The sequence below is a fragment of the Diorhabda carinulata genome, chromosome X (genome assembly GCF_026250575.1).
Source record: "Diorhabda carinulata isolate Delta chromosome X, icDioCari1.1, whole genome shotgun sequence".
NCBI lineage: Eukaryota > Metazoa > Arthropoda > Insecta > Coleoptera > Chrysomelidae > Diorhabda > Diorhabda carinulata.
This window is the reverse complement of record NC_079472.1, coordinates 9926072-9948601: the sequence shown is the minus strand read 5'-3', so window position 1 is coordinate 9948601 and position 22530 is coordinate 9926072. Positions and strand designations below refer to the sequence as shown.

At 31.1% G+C, this 22530-nt stretch overlaps 1 protein-coding gene across 2 annotated transcripts in view; it reads left to right on the top strand.

Moving 5' to 3' along the window:
• LOC130900815 (alpha-1D adrenergic receptor) overlaps positions 1-22530 on the top strand; it is a 51730-nt gene that overhangs the window by 19191 nt on the left and 10009 nt on the right. The window contains exon 2 of one of the 2 annotated variants that reach the window (XM_057811706.1): positions 9146-9223. The exons of the other annotated variant lie outside the window; for it this stretch is intronic. The gene's annotated coding sequence lies outside the window, so the exon portion shown is untranslated. The remainder of the gene's footprint in view (positions 1-9145; positions 9224-22530) is intronic. 2 annotated transcript variants of the gene reach the window in all.

The following is a 22530-nucleotide window of genomic DNA, read 5'->3' as shown; positions in this document are numbered from 1 at the left end:
TAATCTTTTACTTCCTGTTTAGCTTGTTTTCCAGTTCAGTTCGTTTCTCTATTTCATATTTCATCGATTTTCTTCACCTCATATCATATTATCTCATTTACCCTATTGGCTACCTCTTAGTCCATTCTTCCATCCGGTCTTACGATTGTCCCTAGATACTCCAACCTGGTAACGATCTTCTTTTCTAATTCTCATATTTGCACAGTTATTTCTTCTGGGTTTTTTTTTGGTATTTCCATTATTTCGGTCTTTTGTATACTTATCTGAAATCCGTATTGTTTTCGTCATAATAATTTCCCATTTAAAATTATTTAAATTTAAAAACATTGCACAAATGTAGCCTAGACAGAGATACAATCTCTTGTGTGTAAATTAACTCACCCCCGGTGCGACCCATTGTGAGTTGTTAGTCATTTAGTTGAAGGATACAAAAACCTTCCTAATTTTTACCCTCTCGGATTACCAAATTTATAATAATGTTAATGTGAGAAATCATAAAATAAGCTAATTAAACTCAAGATTTATTGTATTCATTGAAATTTATGGCACACGATCTTATTGGGGACCTACATCGTAGATGATTGATTCCTTGTGTCCCTTTGACACTTGAGTTCCAATAGGTGTCCAATTACGTACTTTATTTTGTATGGATATGACGTTAACAACCATACTTATAGATAATGATAACCTTTCATACAATATGATTTTTCAGTATTTAAGAGCGACCTGTAAATAGATAGATGTCTTAATAGTTTGGTGTTGTATGGTTATTACTTAATAAATAGTTTATTTCAAAGTAGTTTTGATGTTTTAATATAACGAATATGGTCAACCATCATTGGTTAGCCCGAAGATAGATAGTCTCAATTTCTTCAGCTATTTCGTCCATGACTAGAAGAAACAATCTCTGTCTACTTATATATAATCTTAATTACGTTTATCAGTTGTTAACTAAGTTTTCTATTCTTCATTATTTCCCATATATTTTTCTAGATCAACTGTTTCAACATAAATCCCACTATCTGCATCTGTTATTTGCCTCAAAGTGAATATCCAATATTCCGTTGATCTATTGATTCTAAATGCTTCCTGTGTGTCATTTAATGGGTTGTCTACTTCCTGTCCTAGTCCATCTTCAATTATACGGTCAAAGAGCTTGTATATAGTACAGAGTAGTAATTTTTGCTATCTTTAAAACTTCTTTTTTTGTGGATGGGTGCTATCATTGCTATTCTCCACACCTTTCATTCCATGCTACTAGTAAAAATTCTTTACCCTTATTACCTAAGTACTTTAACATTTCCGTCTTTATTTCATCTATTGACGGTGCTTTATATATTTTTAGTTTTTCTATCGCCTCTATTAGATCACTTTTCATTTCTGGTCCTGGCTCTGCAAATCGTATGTATTTAGATTTCAATGCCAAGCGACGAAAAAATATGAACTTTTACTTCTTTTTTCCCGCGAAATAAAAAATTGGCTACTTATAAAGCCTAGTATGCGAGGAAAATGAATACAATGTTCAGCGTTCGACGAAATATCTTTTGACAGAATTAATTTTCTCTAAATTGATAGGATTAAAAATTATTTATTGTAATTATACTGATAATATTATAACAGCATAACAATATACTGTATTTAACCTTAGTAATAACGATTCTGTTTATTTGAAGTTTACATTCCACTCGCACAAATGAGTACCAGTTATTGTTCTTTATAAATATTTGACGAATATTGTTTGATAAAGTTCATCCAACTGTTATAATTTTCAAAGTACTCGTGTTTATAGATTACTGAACATTTTCTAATGAACCGAAAAGTCACATCATCCAATTAAGTCAGTAGTAGTTGATATTTGTGAAAAAAAATATCATTTTCTGTTTACTCACCAATAAATTATTCAAATATTTTCCGAAAATAACTATGAATGAAAATTTAACATAAATAGGAAGTGATGTTGACTTTAGAATTACCGTTAAGCAATTACGTCAAAAACACGCAGAATAAGTAATAAATATATGCAATATCATACTTGTTGTGAATTATAAATACACGTGCATATAATTAAGATCTTCATAATAGAAAATTTTTTGCTATTCAAGCTTAAATGTTAATACGAAGTCAAAAACCCAGACATTACGTTTTATTTTATAAGTTCACAAAGGTTATGGTTATATATGTATGACATGCATACGTTTTGCTAACTTTTATCAAATTCAACAAGAATTAGATTGAGGTTAGAAAATAAATGAATGGTTTTGTACTAAAATATTATCATTTATACCGGATGTGATCATTGTTCAAGTTATTTAATTTGATTCTTCTTTCTTATGCTGACTCCATATCATCTAACCCCTTCAGCCCTGTCTATCCATCAATAAAGCTCATCCCATTTATTTCACCACAGCTTCTCGACGGCACAGACCTCTCACAAACAAGCCCTTTTCCTATTCCCACTACCCCAACATGTACCATTCACCTTCTTAAATTCAATACATTCGTTACAAGACAAGACAAACAAAGAAATCGAAACTGCTTTCAAAGAAATGACAAATAGTAGCAACTACGATCTATTTTTATATATGGATGCTAACAAAGAATGAAACAGGAATAGGAGGCTCAGATACAACGTCACCATCTCCAATCAAATCATCTCTAATTCCAACAACTTGCAGCGTTCATACAGGTGAATAGAGGAGAGGAACACCCCCAATTTTTTTGATGCACCGACCAACTTCGTTCTAGTCGCTAAAAGAGGTATATCCTTATATTTTTGGGGTCGCTGAATACGAATAGGATATTTATGTTTATCTAAAATACGAAAAAAAAATGTTTTGCGATTTCGTGTGTTCAACTCGATGTATCTTTGCAACTAATCGTTGTATTTTGATGAAAATTTAATGCCATATACTAGAGCGTATTTTTAAAGAAGATAGACTAGTCCAAATTTTCCAAAGCATTTTCCGAACGAACAAGAAATTTTAGAAAATTTTTCATGCTGTGACTTTTTACATAGTAATGCAAAAGTTGAATAATGAAGTTTTTAATTTCTTTTTTCTGAATTCATAGTATTGAAAATTACAATGCAGAGAAGTTTTGTGGAAATTTTCATATTTTAATATGCAGTAGAAAAAAATACACAGCGCACATGCATGCATGAATCTTTTTCCGGCCATTTATGTCATTTAATATTATATATTAATAAATATATAATTATTCAATATTTTTACATCGTAATAATAAAAAAGTATGTAGCTTTATTCCATAACGTATGTTTCATATTAATTTAACATTCTTGAATAAATATTTTTTCAATATACGTCGGATATTTTTCGCGGAATATCAAAAGTAAAACCAGTTCGTGTTGTCAATTTGCTTTTTCAGTAAGAAGAAAGTGCTTTCGAATAATGAAAATAAATCAAACCTTACCAAATTTTTATGTGAATATTTAAAAAAACAGCTACCTAAGTATCAGGATTGGTAGCGATAAAAAAGTTTGGTTGGTGTACTAGAGCCACGAAAATCCACATTTGTTATTCAAAACAGCTCTACCTTCATTGACGAAAGATTTGATTGCAGTCATATTTAAGCTGACACTCGTATAATTTCCCAGTTATACAGTATCGAATTTATTAAAATATAACGATTAGTTGCAAAGATACAGCGAAATCGTAAAACATTTTTTTTTTCGCATTTTTAGTTAAAAACTCGATTTTGACCATTTAACCCCAATTTTAGATAAAAATAAATATCATATTCGTATTATATTCGTATTCAGCGACCCCAAAAATATGAGGACCACTTTTAGCAACTAGGACGAGGTAGGTCGGTTTTTTAGGGGTGATCCGCTCCTCTAGAACCACTTAGCATTCTACAAGCCATCAATTTCATCTCCCTTCCTTATAAGCAGATTGCAATATGTACAGACTCACTCGCTTCAATTTCATCTAGTAAAATTATATAGACCAATCTCTGACATCATAAAAAATAACAGTTACTGTCATCTGGTTACTTTCCCAGATTGGTAACGAAGTAGCAGACCAACAAGCAAAAAGTGCTTTAACTAATATCATTACCGACAATATAACTATCCATAAGGACTTAAAAAACCAGAATAACGTGGAAGTAAAACTTGACCACTTCGCAGGCTTCTTCAGACAAGATTTAATTATTGCAAGAAGGATAAGAATCGGCCACTCAAGACTCACTCATGATTATCTAATGTCTTCTACCGCCAGATCCATTTGCACCAGGTGTAGTTCCAATTTGACGATATTGACTGAATGCCACAAATATGACCACCAAAGATTGCAGTTCCACTTCCAAGACATCCTGAGTGACTTGGAGCTAACATCTTTCGTGTTTTATTTATACTATTGTGGTGAATCAACCACGTATACTTTTTTTGTTAGCCTAAATTTCGTATCGAATATTACAACAAGTGTTGATTTATTTTTAGAATGTTTCTGGCACGCCACCGCTTCCCTAGGTAAACTAAAATGAAAAAGATGTAACATCTATAAACATTTAATTTTTATTAGTAACTGTCCTTATATTCAAGGGGAATCACATGCAAATATTTGAAATATAATTGATTGTTTTGCAAATATTAATATTTATGGAATTGAGATTTAAAAACGATAATGACGACAATATCGTTATAGTCCAGTCATTATAGTGGGTTGACCTCTGAAAATAGACGTAATCCTAAAACTATTTTCACAATTCACATATAATTACCTAGATGGTCGTGAGTTTTAAAGTCTTGACAAAAGGACACAAAAATCGATTTTTTTATATTTTTTGCAATTTTTTCGTTCCCTGTGGGTTTTACGCTATTTGTATTCCACATCAATATTGTAGAGAATTCATTCTGAACAACTTTTGTATTCAACATTTTTTTATACCTTGAACTGTTTCAAGAGATAGAGCGCGCGGCCAGAGAATTATCTCAAATCAACTGGTAGTCCCGATCAAAAACTCGTAATATTGAGGTTATAATTTATTAATAGATAATTAAGATTAAATTAAATCTTTCTTTATAATAATTCTAAAATGTATCAATTCAATAACACTCATCATCTCTCTCAGTAATTGAAAAATTACTAAGAGACATACTTCAATTACATTGTAATTATATTCTCATTTAAAATAATAGCATTTGAAGTAGAAAATAATCAAGTACGTCTTAAAAATCCGTAAACTTGCTGAAGCATTCGAAGAAGAAGACTGTCCGGTTCACAGATTATTTGAGAGTGGAATGCAAACCTCATTAGTAGTTTATAATACTCCGAAATCTGTAGACAGTATCGATCCTCACCGTTATGCTTTATACGTCAAGTCAACAAAGTCGAATGAATCTATCAAGCACTTATCAAATATTCCACCAACGAGTGGAGCAGCTCACCCACCAGGAGGTTGAACAATGCATAACGAATTCCTAGAACATATCATGACTATTTTACCACCTGCACCAGATGAATTACTCAATACAATATTCTGTAACCGCAAAAGCAGGGTTGCAGTGCTCTTTACCTTACGGCTAGTGTAACGGATAAGCTTATCTGATGATAGAACCTTTGACCCAGAAATCATGAATGATTTGGAGACAAATGTCGTTGAAGACGGTAATGAAGATGAATTTGAAATTCTGCAGCAGAGGGGGGATGACGACGATGATGGAAAAGAAGAAGAAAATGATGTTTGTTAAAAACATTAATCAAAAATTTATTTTTTCTCTTTTTTATTTATGTAGAAAGTTATTAGTAAAAGTTATATTAGAATTAAAATTCAATTTAAGTATTTTCATTAACAATTCCTAAGTACATGGCCTTAAGTGTTATTATATAAATTGACACTAACCATAAAAAAATGAATTTAATCTAAAAGTTAATAAAAAATGATAATTATATATTTAGCAATAAATTATAACCTTAATGTTACGAGTTTTTGATCAGGACTACCAATAAAACTCTTACCGCGCGCTATACGGTCTCTATCTCGAAAACAGTTCAATGTATAAAAAAATGTTAAATACAAAAGTTGTAGCGAATTAAATTCTCTACAATAATGATGATAAACACAAATAGCGTGAAACCCAAAGAAAACGAGATATTTGCAAAAAATGTAAAAAAATCGATTTTTGTGATCTTTGAACTCTGATTTTAAAACTTGCGACCATCCAATTATATGTGAATTTTTAGAATGCCAAAATACAAGTTTTTACGTATGTTAAGATGACTGGACTATTATTAAAATGTAATAAATAAAATGAAATCCACTGGAAATACCCATCATCAGTTACCTCAATCCATATTTTTAGATAAAATACAATGTATTGAAATTGTTAATAGATACTAGTATGAATAAATGGAAGTGGTTTATTGAGATGAGTTAATTTTAAATATATTCAATCTACAAATTTTCCCAATGGATGTTAGTTATTTTGGAAGGATGGAAATTTGAAATGAAATATTAGTACAGAATATAATTGATTGAAACCTCGGATTCTTTTTGTTTTTTGAAGAAATTTCATTCAATTTTCACTTTAAATATAGGATATACCAAGTCAAATTAGGCACAGATGATTTTTTTGTACTTTGAACCAACATTTTGCTTAATGATTTTATTTTAAATATACCATTCGTGCACGTTTTTTTTAATAAGAATCAATTTGTTGTTTATTGTTTATTTTTATAATTAGGCAATCCAGGAAAACAGTTGATTTACGTAAAACTGAACGAGCTAGGTAAGAAAAATAAAATTACCCTATAATGGATTCCGGGACATGTGAAATGAAATAGCTGATAAGCTCACTAAAACGGGGGCAGACAAGCCCTTCATGGGACCCGAACCTTTCTGTGGTATATAGTACTTTTTTAATTTTATAGCTATGAAATTGATCCAAAATCCATTTTAAAGAAAATTTCAAATGATACAATTCCTGATAATTCGTATATTACGTGATTGTTCGGTTTTTAAAAACTCAAGGTTAAAGAGCTCAAGAACAGGGGGCTTGGCTCTTAACTACAATCTTTAATCTGCGATATCTTTTTTATTTTTTGTCATACAATAACAAACGAAAGATCAAATCGTTAAGTAAAAAAAAATTATTTTATTTCAGATATTTTTTGTAACTGCTTTATTTATGGAGATATTAACCAAAAATTAATTTTTTTTTAAATTCGATTAATTTTTTTTCAATAGTACTTAAATTTTCAAATATATTGATCACAACTTGTTTAAACTTACGAGGATATATTGAAAAATTCTTAGCCTACTATAGTACCAAACAAAATTTCAATGTCAAAATATTTTATTACTCAACATATTCTTCTTAATTAATATATTACAGCGAACCTGCAACATCTCTAGACCTTTCAAAAAAAAAATGTTTCTTCTTGCCCTGCTATTATTACCTCCTCGTTGGAAGAGAATTTGCGACCTTTTAAACTATTTTTAGTTGAGGAAAAAGATGATAATCGGACGGAGCCAAATGTGGTGAATAAGGGGGGTGTTATAGTAATTCAAACCCTAAATCACGAATTTTTTGCATGGCAGCATGAGATTTGTGTGCAGGGGCGTTGTCCTGCAAAAACAAAACACCTTTGGATAGCTTTCCGCGTCTTTTCTGTTCAATTTCTTCCCGTGGAGTGGTCAGTAGTAATATCCAGTTATTGTTCTACCCTTATCCAAAATATCAATCATGATTACTTCATGGCAATTCCAAAAAACTAAAGCAAGAACTTTTCCAGCAGATTTTTGGACACGAAACTTCTTAGGTCTTGGAGAACCAGAGTGTCACCATTCCATCGATTGTTGCTTTGTTTCTGGATCGTAAAAATCTACCCAAGTCTCATCTATAGTTACAATTGGGTTTAAGAAGTCTACATAGTTTTCAAATCGAGCACAGATCGAACGCGATGCTTCTACCCTTGCACGCTTTTGGTCAACATTCAAACATTTGGGGATCCATTTTGCAGCAATTTTTCTCATGTCCAAATTGACGTGAACTATATGATGAACGCGTTCGTAAGAAATTCAGTGCTTCAGATATCTGCATCGATATCACCAACGGTATTAAGAACATCTTCGTAAATCTGCTTACCTCTTAACCCTTTTAAATACAGGTACTTGATGATGGCTCGATATTCCAATTTTTCAATTTTCACAATTCCGGTGGACATCTTCATTCTTTTAATTTATTGCGTAACTCTGGTTTACTTTTTTGACGTCAAACTTTACACTGACACTTCTAATAATTTATTGTTCGTTGCTATGGTAACGCAATATTTTGTTTATGCATGGAACTGGTCTAGGCTAACTAGATATCAATACATCCTCGTATTTAACATATAGTGAGTATCAAAATAAAGTATATTACGGAGTGATTATCTTTAATTTTTATATTCACGGAAAATTCATTACTTTTTGTATCATCCTTTTTTTGGAAAATTTTATAAAAAAAATTATTTTTGTTATAACTTTGTTAATTTTTATCCAAATGATGTGAAATCAAATTCATTGAATTTTGTTTTAATTTCGTTCAAAAAATACATTTTTTATAATATTTGATTAGCTTCGAGATTATCATTAATTAGCCATATCTCTATTATTTATTATTTTTACACTTATATTTTCAAAAAATCGTCCAAAAATACTCTTTTTTATACGAAAATTGAATCATTTCAACTACACATAACTTAAGAATTAATCGCTTAAATAAATGTTTTCAAATAACATTTATTACTTTTTTTTATCTATTTCTGCACTTCTTTTAAGATTATATTTCTCACCCCCTAGACAATACCAGGTGTAAGAATATTTTTAAAATCGATTCTCACATTGATTTTGACTTAATGTTACACGGGACCAAAACTCTTTGGAAAAACTCCTGATTGACTGGACTATGAATTCACAAACCACAAAAACTTATATATATATATATATAATACGGTAAAAGTATTTGTTTACCCCACGATGGTCTGAGCATTAGCTAATTTTGACAATTCGTTAGATCGCTCAATAGTTGACAATCTGTTTGAAGATTATTTTTTATTGTTTAATATAAATAAAAGTACAAGTGAGAATTTTCAAAACAATTATTACCTATAGAAAATAAAATTTAGATTTGTCTTTTTTTCAGGTAAGAAAATTCTGTTGAAAAAGCAGTACGAAGAAGCTGATGGCTACTAGATAATGTTTTCAAACTACTACTTTAGAAGTGAGTTGAAATTTATTTAAATTTCTTTTAAAATGAATTTCAAGAAATTCCCCAAATTCCCCTTACATTAATAATTGAATATTGTTTACAATTTTTTATTTTCAATTATCAAGGGACATAATGTCATGTTATAATGTCATTCGTTATTGATTGCAGCAAACAAAAATATTGTGATTATATAACTGACGTATGGAATCAAAATATTTCATTCATGCTCGTCTTAATTCTCTAGAGACTCATAAAATATTATTATTCATTATCGCGCTGTATAAAACTCGAAAGTTTTTGGATTTATTAACGAGTACTCGTATTGTCACACCATATACATATCGTTAACCTCGTTTTTTCCAATTTCGATATTGATAGTTTCAAAATTGACCCAGACATTTCAAATATTGGGTAAGTATTATTTTTTTAAATAACAATCAATATCAATGTACGAAATATTATTAAAATTGACGGTTTATAGAAGGGTAACTGTGCCAGTGGTCGGCCATGTCACGCCGCTCTGGACATTAGCATATTACTAAAAAATAAAGCAAAACTCAAAGACTAACCATTTTAAATGTTAAATATAATAATTATTGCCAAATACAATCACTTGATCAGATATTTACATTCATATTTATAATGATGTTTGTTTTAGCATTGATCACCTGTAACAAAAGAAAAATTTTATGTTCTATTTAAACTATTTAAATAATTATTTCCATTTAAAGTTTTTACCGTTACTTTCAAATCTATATCAATTCCAGCTTTGAACTTATATAGGATAACAAAATAAAAGTATGTTTTATGACTGTCTAACTCCAATTTTTACGTTGTGGCTGAGCTTCTGAAATTCTTTCTATTGAATAAAAGAAAAATCTTCAGGCTCATTTATGACCTGCGAATTGTCATCAACAATAACGGTATTTGTATCCTCAGAAAAATTTGTGTTTGCAAGATTTACTATTTCAGGCTCTACTGTTTCATTGTTAGTTTCTGTCTCAACAGAATTAAAGCTGCAGTCATCGATTATCGTATCATCATTGCCATTGCCATTGTTATCATTGTCGTCATGAGTAACAGTGGCTCAGCTTTCTTCCGCAAATGAACCTTTTCATATTTATACACACATACACCGCCATCTTTCAAAATCTCTCAAAATCAGTTTTAATTACATCCTCTGAATTAAAGTGTAATTCACAAATAAAATTGGTAGCTTTTAATTCTTGTCCCAGAGCAGAGGTCCATCTACTACGCAATTCAATGTCCTTAAAAAAAATTGTGTTTTTATATTCCACCAGATAAATAAAAATATATTTTTTAAATATTGAAAAAATACATAAATTTTAAAATTATTCGTTAATTGTTAATAACATGAATTTTGCATATTACTTTGAGATTATACTCACTTTTGGTACTTTGAATAATGCCACTTTTTCCACCTTCCCTATGTTTTCGTAAAATTAATTTTAAATAAATAAATTAATATTTCATATTTAATTAATTAATTTTAACATTCTCGAGCTAGCGCATGTTTACATGTATAATAAAATAATAAAAATAACTAATAATAATAACAACGGTACGTCATGAATACTTGCGCAGCTAGTGGCAGAAAAGAGAACTATGATTTGGGTTTATTATTGTGTACATGAATACTATGAAAAACCCTACACCGTTTAGACTCCTTATATCTATACTTCGTGGCCGAGTCGTAGAAATGTTAACAAAATAATTTGTTGTGCTGTTATTTATTAGAGAATTTTGACAGTTTTATAGTATTTCCAAAGTCATTGATGCTTATAAATTAATTTGACTTGTTTTATACTATTTTCAAAATATTGGTGACTCATCAATGAGGAGTTTGGAGGACTCATCAAGGGAGAAAACTTTTTGTATAGTACTTTGAAAGTCATTTGAAACCTCTATTAGTCATATATGGAAATTCTGACAATTTTCTTGGAATTTTCAAAGTTTTTTGAAGTTTCTGTGATTCATCAACGGAGTAGACATTTTTTATAGTATTTCTAAAGTTATTGATACTAGTAAATGGATTTGACTTGTTTTATAGTATTTTTAAAATATTAGTTACTCATCAATAGAGAATTTTGATATTTTTTTATCAGTTCCAAGTTTGGAGGACTCATCAAGGGAGCAAACTTTTTTGTATAGTACTTTGAAAGTCATTTGAAACCTCTATTAGTCATATATGGAAATTCTGACAATTTTCTTGGAATTTTCAAAGTTTTTTGAAGTTTCTGTGACTCATCAACGGAGTTGACATTTTTTATAGTATTTCCTAAGGCCTTGATACTAGTAAATGGATTTGACTTGTTTTATAGTATTTTTAAAATATTAGTTACTCATCAATAGAGAATTTTGATATTTTTTTATCACATCCAAACTTGGAGGACTCATCAAGGGAGCAAACTTTTTTGTATAGTACTTTGAAAGTCATTTGAAACCTCTATTAGTCATGTATGGAAATTTTGACAATTTTCTTGGAATCTTCAAAGTTTTTTGAAGTTTCTGTGACTCATCAAAGGAGTAGACATTTTTTATAGTATTTCTAAAGTTATTGATACTAATAAATGTATTATGGACGCAGAAAATCTCATAAATTACATATATTTTGAAATTTCTATTCTACGAGAATATTTTTATATTAAATAAGCGTTAGATTTTAAGGAAATGCATTTTTTTGGTAGCTAGCCGAAAGTATTTCGAAAGAATAACCTTCACACCTTTTACTGTGTGAAATTAGTTCCATTCTAAAGTATCCGGGATCCATTGTTAAAACGAGCACTTTCTGTGTAAATGTGGTATAAATGTAAGAAGTGAGATAATCTCAAGGTTGAAGAGTTTAAGTCTACCGTTATTAGTCTAGTTAATACGAACGGAGGACTTCTATTTTCGTCCAATATTATCGAACACAATATTTTTCATTTTATTATTGTCAGTTTACCTAATCTAATATTGACATTTCAAGAATTAATGATAACAATTTGTTCTGGTTCCCTGGAGTGATGTTTGTTAGGCGTATCGGGATAAATATGAGCGAACTAGTAACCCGATTCAAGAAATTTTTTCTAAAAGGTCAAGCATATGCCAAAGTATAAATAAATTATTAAAAATAACTGATGTAGCATACATTTCAATAACTTATAATAGTCGTATTTTTAATAAATTCATTCGAAAATTTCCCTGTAAATCTTCTTTGGAACAATATCAGTTGGTTATATCTTTTTTTTTCATATGTACATAGTGTTCCTGGACTTGATGTAAAAATTCGGAATTGAGTGAATTTTTAATGGATGATTACGTAGGTCCATGGAGTATGTTTGAGCCAGGTGTAGCTCATGCCAAATGATTAACAATCAGTAACAATCATCTACTCAATCTTGAATTTTCTTAATCAATTTTCGGAACATCCTGTATAATCCCCGTATATTTGGAAGTCATGATTCATTTGAATCTTTGCCTTTGTTTATTGTACAACAAATTATATTGTTGTTGTAAATTTTTTTGGTAGAGAAAGTAAAATCATTTCAATTATTCTCGACGAACAATGGAGGGCGTTGAAAACTGTTAATAAATCTACGGTTAAATAGAATTGTCTGATCGTTGACGGAGAAAATTATTGCAACACCTTCGTATGTAAATCTTGAAGGGATAGAGCAAGACAGCGTGCGATGAAATGCAAGACGCAATATTTATTGATCAAAAGCATGCGCAGATGAAGTTTATCTCATTGTTCCGTACAAGATCTTGCACTTGCAATTTTATCGATTTGGTGCCATTTTTATTGTGTGTAACTTGCAATTTTAGAAAGAAATGAGTTTCTTCATCGATTCTCAACTAATTTTCCTATTTTTTCTCGTCTAATTATCTAACTAAACTGTCCACCAGACTCCAAAAGCTAGATATAAGATATAATTATACCCAGTGATGCAACGATCACTTTTTTCTTGTTTACTTTACTTAAGGAAACTTGACATGGTGCAAGACAACGTGTGATGTAATTCAAAACGTAATATTTCTTAATCAAAAGCATGCGCAGATGAAGTTCAGATGATTATTTCATGCAAAATCTCGCCTTGCGACAAAATCGGTTTCGTGCCATTTTTATTGCGTGCAAATTGCAATTCTAGGGAGAGCTGACTTTCTGATCTGCTGATATTACGTTTCTTGCCAAGAATGTCTTAAGTATCTTATGTTTTTTCTTTTCTTTAGCTATAGAATTAGACGAGAAAAATTATATTTCAGAATGGAAAAAGAAACATTTGAAAATCTCCTAAAGAAAATAAAACATAAGTTACCTAAGACATTATTGGCAAGAAACGTAATATCAGCAGATCAGAAAGTCAGTTCTCCCTAGAATTGCAATATGCACGCAATAAAAATGGCACGAAACCGATAATGTCGCAAGACGAGATCTTGTATGAAACAATCAACCGAACTTAATCTGCGCATGCTTTTGATCAAGAAATATTGCATCTTGCATTGCATCGCACGTTGTCTTGCACCATGTCAAGCTTTCTTAAGTAAAGTAAATAAGAAAAAAGTGGTCGTTGCATCACTGGGAATAATTATATCTGCTTCTGCATTGCTTTTGGAATCTGGTGGACAGTTTAGTTAGATAACTAGACGAGAAAAAATAGGAAAATTAGTTGAGAATCGATGAAGAAACTCATTTTTTTCTAAAATTGTAAGTTACACGCAATAAAAATGGCACCAAATCGATAAAAATGTGATATCTTACATGTAACAATTAACTGAACTTCATCTACTTATGCATTTGATCAAGAAATATTGCGTCTTGCATTGCAATGCACGTTGTCTTGCATTATGTCAAGCGGCGTTTAAATGTCAAATAATGTGCAAGATTTTTTTATGATCTCTATCATATTTCGTGAGTAATTTCGTTATTTTTTCGATTATTTGCTTTTTCCAATTACAGTGGAATTCTACCGACTTCATTAGAATAATCGACAAAAAACGGGAATTACCCATCCGGGCAACAAAAATATCAAACAGATACGATTTCTTTATGCAGTTGTTCTTCTTTTTGATCGATGTAAAACCCGAGATTACGCAAGTGAATCCAATTAAAATTGTTAAAAGAACACATATTGAGAACGAGGATAGCAAACTGTTTAATTTATAATTATCAAAAGAATTAATTAGCTTTGTTTTAAATTGTCTAGATCGTTTTATTTTATGGAAGTATGAAAATTATCATCCACGAACAATGAACGTTTAAGACTTAATGTTTTAGGGATATTCTAACTGACTTTAAATAATTCCTAAATGTAGTTGAAATATTTCGAGTAATTCTTTTGAAATATTTATTTAAGCATATATAATATAAAAATTATATTATTCTTATGATGATTTCATCTATAAACAAATAGTATAATTCGATATTAGAACATGTTTAGTATTAGCGAAACTAATAATTATTCTTCCTTTGCTTTGTTAGCAAACTTCTTTATGTAAACTCCGATTGCCATTAGGTAATGACCGTATTGAAATCTTTTCATTTATTATTAAATCGAACGTGTTTCTGCAAAATGTTCGGCGCTTTTATTTGAGGAAGGAACTTGACCCCGTTTCGTCAGTTTGCTTTTAAGTGTCTGCAATTTTATATACATTTTTGTTTGAAGACACGTTTAATAGATATTTCAATTTAGTTGAAACTTAAATATGTTACAATAGCGGTACATTATTACGTTATTTTTTCAACGGATTTGAACCTTAGGGAATACGATAAATATTTTAAAACCAAATGGAATATTAATATCACGTTTAGTTACGTGAAAATTAATTAAATCATTGCAGGAAGAATTGAAAACAGTTGATTTTTTTGTCGAAAATAATACCATGTGCGAAACAAATAACCTCGCTATCTCTCTTACCGGATTGCAAAAATAGTGAACCTCCCATGACAAATTACAGGAGATCCTGTCGAATAACGGATGTTATTATTCGCATTGTTGTTTATTTTTTGATTAATAATACTATTAGCGATGCCAGAAGCTTGATTTGGAGTGAGATTTTTACATCTTGTTGTTTGGTTCATTATAGTTTTTTGTAACTTTATTAGAAGTTCCAGATATAAGATGTTTTGATATAAATCTTCATTGTTACCATTTGTTACGAGAGTTGTTTCTTAAGTTTTGACACTGATGTGAATATGTCAAACCTGACATTGTCATCATAAAGTTTGACATTTTTAATGCTGAACATACTCAGAACGTGTTGTTGTTCACACATACTTAAAACATTCGTCTTGGTAAAAAAATGGCATTGAATCACAAACATTTCGCAGTAGATTATTCACCATCTCGAGCTACCGTGTTTAGCTGGTTTTCAGAATAAAATCGTGGTTGACCTTCGCTACAGGATGAATTTTGTGAACGTCATTCAAAGTGGGCTGTTGTGCCAAAAAACATCGTGTAACAAATAGTTAGTAGTATTCGTAGACATTCAATATTGCATGGCTGTCAAAAAGATTGGATACCGCATAATTTGACAATCGTTAAAAAAATCTTGAGTCGATTGGTTCAAAGAAATACTGAAGAAATTCAACCACTGTGCTTTAAGAGACGTTTCTAAGATCGTGACATGCGACGAATCGGAACATAACAACTATATGGATCTTTTAAGACGAGCCAAATCCAATAAAAGTTGTTCGCGCACGAAGCATTTCGAAGAAAACGGTCGCGTGTTTTTCGGAATAACTGGACGTGTCTCCGCCGTTTTATTTGAGCAACCCAGATCGGTAAATACTGAATGGTATACCAGCATTTGTTTGCCAGATGTGTTCGAATAAATTAGTGAAACCAATCGCAAAAGATGAATCCATCCGCCGTGTTTGGCACCCAATGATTTCTACTTATTTCAGCAGATCAAAAATAAATGGCGAGGTCAACGTTGCTCTACATATGAAGAAGGGTTCAAATTACATATTTTCGACGTATCGGAATTGAAAAAATGCTTCGAAAATTGGTTTAAACGAATGGAAAAGTATATTGATCTTAATGGAGGATAATTTGAAAAACAATAAAGCCATATCTAATTATAAATTTTTTTTATTTGTTTCAAAACTTAATTAACAATCCTCGTGTTACAAATTCTGATTAATATAATACATTTTTGTTTTTTGTACACTTCTTAAAGAATTGATAAATGAATTTTCAAAATTGATGGGTGAAAATACTGAACCAAACGGCCATATCTCCTACATGATTGCCTGATAAAAATGCGCAACGTAGGCAGGAACTTCGAGTCTCTTTAATAAACCGTGACATAAAAGATGAGTCACGACTTGGAGAAATTAAAAAAAAATTCTCGAAGGAATTCCAAAAGTACTGTAAGAAACTGTTAGATTCTTTCTCGATTTACATTTTCGATGGGTTGTTTGTCTTGTACGATAAACGGGTATTCCCAGTATCTGCTTTCATTAAAATTCCAGATAATAAAATTAAACATTCATCAGTAATAAGAAAAAGGAAAATGAAATTTATGATGCTGCTTTTGATAAATAAAGATGGATATATATGTTACCGACTAAACCCGATTTCAGGACAAACTAATTTTGCCTAAACTAGTTCTTCCTATAGGCGATATGATTAATACTAATTTGTCTTAAGCCCGATAGGATTTTCATAAAAATACGTACATGTCAGGACTTGTACATGTGTGAGTACATTATAAAGTTTTCTTTTTCTTCCATATGGATGAACCTACGTTAAGTGGAAATGCAGATCAAAAATAATGGAGGTAAAAGTTTTTGACAAAAATTTTACAAAGTGAAAGTAAAAAGTTTTCTCCTTATAATGTGTTAGGTTAGGCAATGATAAATAATCTGCAATTCTAACTGCCACCAAAGTACACCATGTTAAAATAATAATAATTTTAAAAATTCAGCGCTTTGATTCACTGGCCGACAAGATTTTCCTAACACAGGCGAGACCTTTATTTTTAAAATGGAATTACCCGCCCAATAATAGAAAAAATATTTATTAAGCCCTAACACGTACCACTTTTCAATAGCTTAATTATCCCTGTTTACATTCGCAGGAAGGTAATTTTATAAAGGGACGGTTAATATCGGTAAATTTTATGGCTGAAAAAATACTTGAACTGTATTATTCAGATTATTAAACATAAAAATAACATTAACAATTAGTATTCTGTTGAGTTTCATAGCGAGTGGTTCACTGTTTATAGTGCAAAAAAAGGTTATAAAGACGAAAATGTCGAGTCAAATGCACAACAGCTGCAATGTTTCTCCTGATAAATTTTGCTATATTTGTGGAGAATTGATAGAGAAATCGCAAGCCAGTCTATTTTCCGGAAACATGAAAAAGCCTATTTCAAATATTCTGGTACTTTAATTGGAGACCAAGACAAGCAGTGGGCCCCCGTGTGTGCTGTGTTAGTTGTAGAGTGTCATTGGTGCAGTGGATGAATGGGAAGAAAGCCAAAGAGACAAAAATTACGCCTTAAAAAATGCTACATTTTCTGCATTCTACAGTATGGAAAATTCCTTGTGTGCGTGTACGAATATTGATGGTCTAATAAAGGAACTTGATAGTTTAAAAGCAGTTTTATTACACCTTGGAAATTTAAAACCGTCTATACCAGTTGCTCATTATGTGAAGATGAAGAAGAAAATATTCGCTTGCGTTTAGAGAAAATTAACTACAACAATATAAGTGACAGTATGTGGCGACCTGAAGGTAATTGGAATTTTAATGGGACTTCGGGGAGGGTTTACGAAACATTGCTATTTTCTTTGTCTATGGGATAGTTGGGCAGTAGATCAACACTATGTTGAAACAAATTGGCAAACAAGAATTGAGTTTCAACTGGAATCTCAAAATGTTGAGTTTATACCCCTTGTAGATCCCAAAAATGTCCTTCTACCCCCCCTTCACATTAAACTTGGATTTATGAAAAACTTTGTAAAGGCTATGGATAAAGAAGGTGATTGAATCAAATACCTTAGAGAAGTCCTTTCCCAGTTACATGGTGCCAAATTAAAGGAAAGTATTTTTATTGGGCTATAAATTGATAGACGATGACAATTTTGCACCAGACAGGAATTAGAGCGTGGAAGGCATTTGTTGTGTAGTGAGGGGATTTTTGGGCAACAATATGGATCCAAACTACCAACAGTTAGTTGATGAACTTCTAAACGCTGACAAATCTCTTGGTGCTCGAATGTCATTAAAAATTTATTTCCTCCATTCCCATCTGACATTTTTTCCCGAAAATTTGGGAGCTGGCAGTGATGATCACCAAGATATTAGAACAATGAAAATTCGCTATCAAGGACGATGGGATTCGGCCATGATGGGTGATTACTGTTGATTTTTAAAAAGAGAAAGTGTAATCCCTTAAAAAAGGATGAAGTAGAGCTATTTGATAAAGTGATTTTTTTGCAAGTTTTTGTTTTTAATAGATGTCAGGCATGTTTATTAGATGTAAACTAAAAATATTGTCAATATATACGATTTAAACAACGTGAAAGTATTTTTTTTAATAAATATTAAATATTTTACCAATGACTATAGCTTGAAAACCTTACGTGTTACTATTATTTTTTTTATATTTTCGTATTTGTAATATGTTAATCATTCTTGTGTTACTACAAAAAAAATTTTGTCGACCAGTGTATTGCTTTTATTAAAAAAAATATTCATTATTTGTTATAGTATGATTATTAGTATTACCAATTATCCATAGCTTTTAACGACGAGAATAGTGGTTTTAATAAAAATTATTATTTTTCCAATTGAGGAGTATTTTATGCAGTGTATCTGTTTTTTTTTGACTTTCTAGATATACTGTAATGTTGAGACTAGGCCGTACACTAGTTTATTCTAAAGTGTACGTATTTATATCAAGATTAACTAGTTTGCCTAGGCTAAACTGGTTTATCCTATCGGGCTTATACTACTTATACTAATCCTATCGCGTATAGGAAGAACTAGTTTAGCCTAGGCAAAACTAGCTTGTCCTGAAATCGGATATGGCCTGTAACATTTATAAAAAATTTCAGTCTACTAATATCGACTTTGTACCTAATCCACAGCAACTGCCTATGTATATATGAGTCATTATTGTATAATATTTAATTAAATGCTTTACCTTGATCAATTATTCACTGACAAAATAACGTAGGTGAGGTTTGCAAATTTTACAAAAATAATCAATTCATAATAACAATCAAATCTTTTGGAAAATCAACAATAAAAAAGATCCAAATTAACTATTTTCTATGAAAAATCTTACCTATTAGTTTTTTTTTCGATTCTGCATTTGGTTAAATGGATATAACAAGTTTCTTATAGCCTTGAATGAATATATTCACCTCGTTATGTTAAACTGGAAATCAAGTTGAAAATATTTCGTATTAACACGACTCTCTTAGTTAATAGTTATTTGGGATCCACGCTTTGTCGCTTTTCGCTATAATTTATTAATATTCCTTGAAAATAGACTAATAGAAATAATTTTACTACTTCAACCCTGGATATATACTTAAATTAAGGGTATTTAGTTTACCAATTTTAATTTGTTTACCAAGATATTTTATTTCTTTTTCATTTTTTTAATCTCTAGGAATTTTTCCAATATATCAAAAACTGGATTTAACATTTTGAATGATTGTAATTTCTTGCGATTGTATAGCTGAATACATACGATAAATGTAAAAATTGTTTTACTTCTACAGTCCAATAATATCACATAGTTCGATTGAAAACGAAATATAAACATTTCCGTCAGGAAATAGAGCGGCAGAATTGTTTTTGTTTTACCACTTTCTGTTTAGGTCACGAAAAACTTCAAAACATTCAAAATGGGGCCTGTTCAATTGGTAATATTTAAGATTGTTGTTTTTATTTTTCTTTTAACATTTTCTGGTTTACTTTTAGAATTTCGTTACAATATATTTGGCTTTTTATTGTTTTATTTTTGAAAATACCTACTTTAATATAAATACTTTCTAGTATTCATGAACAAATAATCAACATTCTTGATAGAATTTTGAAAATAAATAAACAACGTAATTATCACAAATTACGGGTAAATATAATACTATATTTAGAAAATAAATTGACACATTGGAAGAAGAAGCAGATGAATCTAAATTTAAGCATTTAACAGTCACCTTTAGAAAAAAAAACAATCTCTTAACTGGAAATTGATACTATGGTAGATTTATGGTTTCAATGAATAAACATTCATATGCTTTCTGCAATTTCCATCTCATTTAGCATAAGAAATTTGGTTTTAAGAAACAAACACCCAAGTCTGTCTCTGTCTTTGGGGAGTTTTTTACAAAATGGTTTATTTTTATTTATCTTGGGTAGGCATATTTCTTCCAATATCAATAGCAGAAGACAGTTAGGCGAGGAACAATCAATATTTCATAAATACGCACAGCACTCATAAGAAATTAAGAAACTAAAAATAAACTTAACTCCCCGTATATAAAAAACATCTAACAAACTGTCAGTCCACGTGGACTCATCATTTCCACTGTTTAACAATGAAAACATCGAATCGTAAACATAAATGCATTTCTATTGGCCGAAGCCTCGGAAGGTCAATGTATACAATTTCTTGGAAATATTCCATCCAAAAAGTCTGCGATAAGCAGTGGCGTGGCTAGGTGAGATTCATAAAAATAATTATTCATATTTTTGGTTTGCCGAAACCCGCTATAAGAGTTCAGTTTCTTTCAAAATGTATTTGTAAAAGTATTTACACGTCAAATGTTTTAATAAAATTCGACAACCAAAATTTTGGCAACATGTAATCTGATGCGTTTTTTCGTCCATTACTGATCAAGGAAAAAGCTTTTTCAACGTATGCGTTATGTCCTGTGATAGCAAAGCAATATTAACAAATAATTCGGAATTCTGGAAAGCAATCTTGACTTAACAACGATTTAAAATAGGCCATCCATTTCTTATGTGCTTTCAGTGGGCAAAAGTTTTTTTCAATTCTTGCATTTATGCTATTCATTATCTCAGAACAGTTTTCCAAAACCTCATTTACAGAAACATCAGCCTTCTATGTATCTTTGATGTAGCCTGCAGTCTACAAATATCCTTTCTATAACTGGAAAAGACTCAGCCAGCGCTTCTTTGAATGATAAAGTATTTGTTTAAAACTAATACATTTGAGCTCTTTTGTACGTACGGTAAATGTAGTCTAATTTCTGCCTGAGCTCGTTTGCGAAATATAAAAAGCCTAACTAGCCGGACCCAAGCCCACCTATGTCTGGCTTTTTCCAGATCCTTAGCAAAGCTCAAATGATACAGCAACATTTCTTTTTTGACATTTTTCTAATTTTGCGTAGGATAAGAGACATTTTTTTATGTGAAAGGTTTGTTGGAGTTGGCCCTGATATAGGATTTGTTCCTCTGTAGAGTTGGGATTATGGTAAATTGGTTTGTGCTTGTGCTGTCTAGGGAAAGGAAGAAAACCAGCGATCGCGAGGCTGAGGTTGTGGTATATTGGTTTGTGATAAATTGGTTTGTGTTTGTGCTGTCTAGGGAAAGGAAGAAAACCAGCGATCGCAGGGCTGAGGTTGTGGTAAATTGGTTTGTGGTTGTGCTGTCTAGACTACGAAAAGAAGTAAAACCGCAATCAATTGGCTCGAAGAAAACGAAAAAACAACTCCAGCCTAAACAAAAACGGTCCCTTTCAGTTTGGGAATATATTTTTTTTGATGTTTTTCTGTTTGTTTTTTTTTTTAATTAGAGAGCGGGTAATTGGGGTACCGGCGGGTATAGCAGCGGCTGCATTATTTCCTATCGTCGGCCATTTGGCTGGTGGACCGATTCACCAGGTTACAGGAAAACCTCAGAAAACATGCAACACCGACGATCGAAAAAGTCTGAGTGATATGTTTTATCTTATGAATATGGGAGAATTGTCTAGGAAGTTAAGGTACATTTCAGGCTGGGCTTCTTATGCTAGCAGTCGAAGAGGCAGATAGGGGAGATAGTTCCGTTTGTGCTTTTATGCGAGGGGCCATCTATTGGCGAACCAGGTGGTAATAAGAGTTTCTTTGGCAGCGGAATTGTTTGATTCGATGGTACCAATCACATAGCGGGCTGGAGGTCATTTAGACGGCTTGGGATGGGGCCTTTAAATTAGCGCTTTTGTGATAATTGAACTTTTGTAGAATATGATAAATTTAGTTCAGTGAACAACGTTAAAAATATATATATCAGAATTCCAAAAAGACGCATGGATTTGTGTGAAATTTTGGGATTAAGTTCTATTTATCC